Below are 7,066 nucleotides of genomic sequence, written 5' to 3'. Positions count from 1 at the left end.
TGGTAGCTTGAATATCTCTACTTTGTGTGTGTGTATATATATATATATATATATATGATCTCTCTTAAACAGATCATATCATGACAACCGTATGTGTTGTCTCTTAAGAATAGAGAGGCAGTACATTTTTATGTTTTATGTTATTTTATTTTTCGCCATGACAAGTCTGCATATTTCATATTTTTCAGAAAAAGAAAATGTCTCTTGACCTTTTCAAGGACAAGCTTATTTTAGGCCTATTCCATCTAGCTATCCATGTCAGTTGAAATATCCTTTTCAAGAAGACCATTTGATTATGAATATGGATTCAGAACCCGTCGTATTGGAGTTATTAGTTGGTTTTGAAGAAGATAAAAAGAACTGATTATATAAATATATATATATATATATATATATGTCTACTTGAATTTTAGTGCCATTCATCATCCAGATGACATCGATGTATGAGATAAGAGGATGATGAAGCTGACATGGTGTATTCAATAATGACGATTCCAGAATGAGTAACCACGTTTTGGGGCAGAAAATTATAATATTGATCACATGGCAGGGCGGGAGGACTCCTCACGTTGTTGGGGTCCGCTAGCTGGAACGCTTAGCCAAGCTTTTTTAGGTCGAGTTTATTGCATATGTAGGGTATTCGGGATATTAAATATATGGAAAATGTTAATCCGTCTTATCAATTTATATGACCGTTTATATATTTTAATTTTTTACTATTATTATTATTTACTTAATAATTAAAAAATAAATATTAGTATATTGATATATTTTTTAAAAAAATATTTAAATATATTTAAAAAATAAATAAACAGTGACATTTAGGCACGTGGGCAGTGGACTAGCGTTACGCTAAATATATATATATATATATATATATATGTATATATGCTTGCAAAGGTCCAAATTAGAATTAGCTGAAAGGCAGACAGCTGGCTCGTGTACGGAAAAGTGTACAGTATCTCATTTGTCAATGATGATTTCATGAATAAAGGCAGGCAAGGGAATTAGAAAACCTTATCTATCAGGAAAGAGAATGCATGATCGGGTAGGCATGATCATGTTCGACTTTAATTAATATGAGCATCGATCTTTAATTTATATGGGATGCATTAGTGGAAGTGGGGTAGGTTGGGACAGAATAAAATAAGAGGTGGATTTGGTTTCAGGCAACTTAAAATATTTTAATTTGACTATATTAGTTAAGCAAGGGTGGAGAATATTGATGGATTCTATTTTTTTTGTTGTCAGAATTTTTAAAGATAAGTATTTTATGAATGTCCCTTTACTTGAAGCCACTTTGAAAAAATCTCCTTCATTTATTTGGAAGAGTGTGTGGTCTGCTTTAGGGTGATTAGAAGAGGAATAAGGATGAGAGTTGGAAATGGAGAGAATATCATAATTTGGGGCCATAAATGATTGCCAAAACCTGTTACTGGTTGTGTACAATCTCAAGTTAAAATTTTACAAACTGAGGATTGAGTTTGTGAGTTGATTGCTAAAACTAGTAAATGATGTAAGGTGGATTTAGTGAGGCAAATTTTTGAGAGGGACGAAGCTGACTTGATATTGTCCTTACCAATTAGTACAGTGGAAACAGATGACAGATTAATTTGGAGGTATTCAAAAAATGGAAAGTTCTCGGTAAGAAGTGCTTATTATATGGTGCAACAAGATAGAAGGCAAAGGGGTGGGGAGAGTTCAAAGTTTGGCAAAGAATAAAGGATATGGAAACATATGTGGAAGCTGGGAGTCCTAAATTCTGTTAAACTTTTCTTGTGAAAAGTAGCCAACAATACTCTACCTATTATGATAAATCTAACGCAAAGGAGGGTGTGAGTAATAAATTTTTTGCAGCTTTGGGAGGAAATGTACAATAAACTCTCTATAGAGAATGTAGAAAAAATTATGAGAAACATATGGCATAGAAGAAATAATATGTGTTTGAGAAAAAATTCTTGACTCCTACTAGTGTTGTACAGATTGCATTAATAGGATATGAAGATTATAAACTGGCTCAAGAGAGGTTAAGGGGGGAGATAGATAAAAAAGCTGTCAAGCCAACAATGAAGGAAAGTAATGGATGGAGGAAACCGAGGGATTCAAAGCTAAAAGCTAATTTTGATGCTGCTATTTGTGTGTTCTCTCAAAGATTGGGGATTGGACTGGTAATCAAAGATGGTGAGGGTGAAGTTTTTGCTGCAAAATGTGCTGTTAAAGTGTTAAATGGCTATGCTTTTGTTGCAGAATATTTTGCTTTGTGGGAAGCCATGGTACTATGTGAAGACCTGGGGTTAGGGGATGTCCCGTTTGAAGGGGATGCAAAGGGAGTTATTGATACAGTGAGAAAGGGGGAAATGGATGATTCTAGTGTAGGATATCTGGTGGAGGCTTTGCAGCAGAAACTAAAATCATATTCCAAGTGGAAAGCGAGCTTTATTTAAAGAAAGAGCAATGAGCTTACTCGTCAATTAGCTAAGATGACATTGAATTGTGAAGAGGATATGTATTGGGTTGAGGAGGGTCCTGGATTCTAATAATCGGCCCAACCACACACATGATGATATAATAGTTGAGAACTTTGGCTGGGGACCAGATATAAAAAAATTCGATATAACAATTATAAACAGTACTGATCATGATGATCAACTCATGTACTTGTTTATAGTTCGATTTATATATATATATATATATATTTAAAAAAAAAACGGTTGGTTTTCACTAAGGAAACCGATCTTGAATGATTAATTCATAGCTAGCTTATCTTAATTAATTAATTAGTTCATATAATAATGTTGAAACTTACAATATATAAGATGTCAAATTGCTTAATTTTATAATATTTATAAGGCATATATATATGCAGGAGAAGTAATAGTAGGGTATCAGCTTATTATATTGATCGATCATCTGATCTTTCATGAATTATTAGAACCCAACTCATTCGGCTTAAATGACTTTTTACCATGCACGTGCAATATTCATGTGATCAACTGGTAATTAATTAAGATATATACCTAACGATGATAATAGTAATAATAATAATAAAGAGTGAGAGGCGAACGAGATTTATCAGGCGTTGCAATCATCATATATATATATATATATATATACTGGTAATTATTAATTCCAATATTATATGTGTGTGTTATCAAGAGAAGAAATTCAAAGTTACCCATAATTAAAGACTACATATATATAATAGCCTTTGGGGCATCTGCTTGTATGTACTCATGTAGATGTGCATCTTATTTCTTGACAGCGTGAATGATCTATATATCTTTCTATCTCTTCATGATTGTTTCTTTAGTTCATCTATATACTTTTTCTTTTCTTTTCTTTTCTGGCATCAATTGATGTATCTTTAAAACATGTGTAAATATGTCTTTTTGTTATTGGTTCATCTGGTGTTAGTTAGGACTATTTATCTAGATTTTAGACCGGATATTTAAGTATGTCTGGTCTGAAATCCGAATTTCAAATTAGATTAGCCTGGATTATGACCCAAATAGGAATCCGAACGAAACTGGATTTTTTGAAACCTGGAAATATACTATACACGATTTTTTTTAAACAAAAGTCCATGGTTAAATGTTTTTCAAATTTTGTTAAAATTGTTAAAAAACATTTTTTTTAAATCTAAAACCCCTATATATTTCAAGAAATCACGATGAAAAGCATAACAGCATCGTCCATAACAATACAAATATATCAAAATAGAAAATTAAATTATGTAAAAAATAATTAAAGTTAGAAACTAATTACCTTTTTAACTAAATGCATGTAAAAGAAAATATATACAATATGCATCATGCAAAATGCATGCAACACAATGTAATTCATTGTATATTACATTATTTGGTATTTATACATTACATTACAAAATATAAAATTATAATATATGAATTGCAAAACATAACTTTGAAAGAAGATTATTAGATAGGTGTGACAGGAAACACATTTTCTGACGAAGATTGATGAACTTTGTCCCCTCTACTTCAAATGCTTCCTGGTATTGTTGTTGTGGTTAATTTGCAAGACATTGATGTAGATGAACATCTGCAGACATGTGGTAAGGCATCAGTGGCAGACTTAGCAATTTTTTTAATCTCCTAAAATCACAAAATCATATTACTTAACAAGGAAAATAAATATATATATATATATATATATATATTTTGCAAATGCATATTTACAAGAAAAATGAAATGAAGAAGTGAAAATTAACCACAAATTAATGATTTAGTTCAACTAATCTTAATAAAGAACCCAGATTCATGTAAGGAAAACCACTTTCGATTAGTCTCAATCTTAGAACCATTATATACTAGAGGAAGCAGAGTTATCTTTCATACCCATCCATGCATTGACTCTTCATTGGTTGATAAATTATCACAATACAAGCTTATGTTCAGTTCGTGATTGGTGTCTTAATTTCAGCAACTCTCGCTCGTCCAGTAATACTATTTCCTCTTAAATCGTGTACATAGATTTATAATTTATAATCACCAACATATTCATAATTTGATTGTTCTTGTATCTTTCAGTACCAGTACTCATGTTCCTTCCACATCACTGGCCAATCAGTTCACATCATGATCAATCATGGCTTAACTTTGTCTTCTTTTTCAAGAAAAATGATACCATTGGTTCATTTATCGGTACCTTTTCTTCTTACGTAGTACAATCTAAAACAAAGGAAAAAACAAAGATGTTATATGTGGGCGTAGAAGAAGTCTTTATAGATCTTTATAGATGGATGCAAGCATCTTCTGCAGGCTCCTTTTTTGTAATTATTAATAAAATAATAATAAATAATTCATAAATAATAATAATAAAATAATTTTAAAATATCTAAAATAATTATGTTTCCAACCAACCCGCAATTTAATAATAATAGAAAATTTTGTTTAATTGTTTCAAAAATAGTCATTCACGACCAATAGCTGGCCGCTTGGTCAACTCGAGCGGCAACCAAACATCATTACTTCAGACAACATCAAATTAAAAATGTGCCTTATTTGCGCATCTCATATATTTTGTTCATGGTAAGTTGGTCTTATTTTTATTATTTTTGAATTTCTATTATTATTTGTATGTGTGCTCTGTCTTGTAGGTCTTGGTTGTTTTCTGGGATGGGCGATGCTACTATGCCGCCCAGCGATTACCGCTGGGCGTGCCGCCCTTTGTAAATTTTTTTTTCTTTTTTGTTTCTTTTTTCATTTCACATTTTTTTTATATATTTAAACATTTTTAAAAAATATAAAAAAAATATCAATATACTTAAAATCACTTCCTTAATCACTAAGTAAAAAAAAATATTTAAAAAAAAAATTTGTGACCAGCAGTCACTTTGAGGGGGCAAATAGAAGGGGCATACAAGCATTTCCCTTTCTGGGATTGGTGTCTTGTCGTGATTTTATAATTTTTCATTTATGGTGAAATTTCGTTATTTGGTTGGTGTTTTTGGGTTTTGATACCTTGGATTTGTTTTTTTGCTGATTTGTAAGTCTGGTTATAATTACAGTTTTTTTCTACGTAAGTAAAAACTATCAATAAAATTGTAGTATCATTTTTAAAAAAAAAAATAGAAAAAAAAATCAAATTAAAAACGTGCAAGCCAATTTCCAAGCAAGATGGCACATCCATCAAACCCCATACCCTCGAAAAAATATAGTTGCAAGCACAATTGTGCACCAATGTGATGTGATTGGTCAAAAAATAAATTTTATTGAAAACAGTGTTAATTTAAATTTTAAATATGAATAAATCAGTATTGGTACACAGATTAGTGCGCAAGTGTACTTGTATGTAACAAAACTCCATACCCTCACACTTTAAGTGTCAACCATTCAACGTTTTCCCCCTCCTCGTTGAATTCCCATGCTCCCACCCTAATCTTTTTTTACTTTAAAAAAAAAACCAAAATACTTACCATTATTTTTTGGAAGCAAGGTCAGTCATAAAACTAACTATTGTAATAGAAAGAAAATATAGGTAGAAAAAAATACTTTCTCTCCATTTGTGTTTGAAATTGGTTTGGAATCAAGAAGAATGACAAGAGGAGAGAGAGAAGTCGAAGAGATAGAGCTTAATGACAAGAGAGAGCTTGAGGAGAGAGAGAGAGAGGTTAAAGAAGGATAGGGGATTTGATGAGAGAGAAATGGGATTGATGTTCGGTGATGATGGGTTTAATATTTTTTTTTAAAAAAGAGCCGTGTGGAATGTGGGGCAGTAACAATTGTTGTGGGTGGTAACAGTTGCTAATGCATAACAAAACTTTATTACATTAATTAGTAAGCAGAATAAATACCTTACCATTCATTTCATGTGATAATTACGGAATAAAACAAAAACCAGGTTCAATGAAATTAAATGTCTACTTTATATATTGCTTGAGAAAACAATCTTTCCATGAGTTCACACAAATGGTGCTTGACTTCATTCTAATAGCATTCGCATCCGATTATGCAAATATAAATAAATCAAGCTATTTTGCTAATAGAGCTCAAAAGTAGTCTGCATTGGATTATGCAAGTTTAAAATGAGATGGCTTTTAACTACAGTAAATTGCATTCTATGGTCATATTTGGTTGTAATTGCAGTTTGATTAAACGAATAAAAAATTCTTTCTTCCTCTAGAAACAATCTCTCTTCGCTCTCAATTTTTCCTCTGTATTTACCAAACTCATTTCTTTCCCTCGGTTTCATTAATTATAATTTGATTATTAATTAATATATGATTAGTAGAATTATAAAATGACAAAAATAAATTAGAAAAAAAATTATTAAATTAATAATATTTTATTGTTATTTTAGCTAATAGATAGATAATCCAACATGGGAATAAGTTTTGAGTGGAATTACTAAATACAAAATCATGAGATATTACGTAAATTTTATATTTACATTTGCATAATTCAATACTAATGCTCAGATCAATGATGAATTGGGCTCATGAATTGAATTGGGCTCATGAATTGCATTTTGGCCGATACAACTGCATTGTATAATTACCCAAAACAAGAAATGTCAAGCACGGTACTGGGCATGCAAATATATAGTA

Source organism: Carya illinoinensis, chromosome 3 (assembly GCF_018687715.1).
Source record: "Carya illinoinensis cultivar Pawnee chromosome 3, C.illinoinensisPawnee_v1, whole genome shotgun sequence".
NCBI classification, from domain to species: Eukaryota; Viridiplantae; Streptophyta; class Magnoliopsida; order Fagales; family Juglandaceae; genus Carya; species Carya illinoinensis.
Note: the sequence above shows the minus strand (reverse complement) of the source record.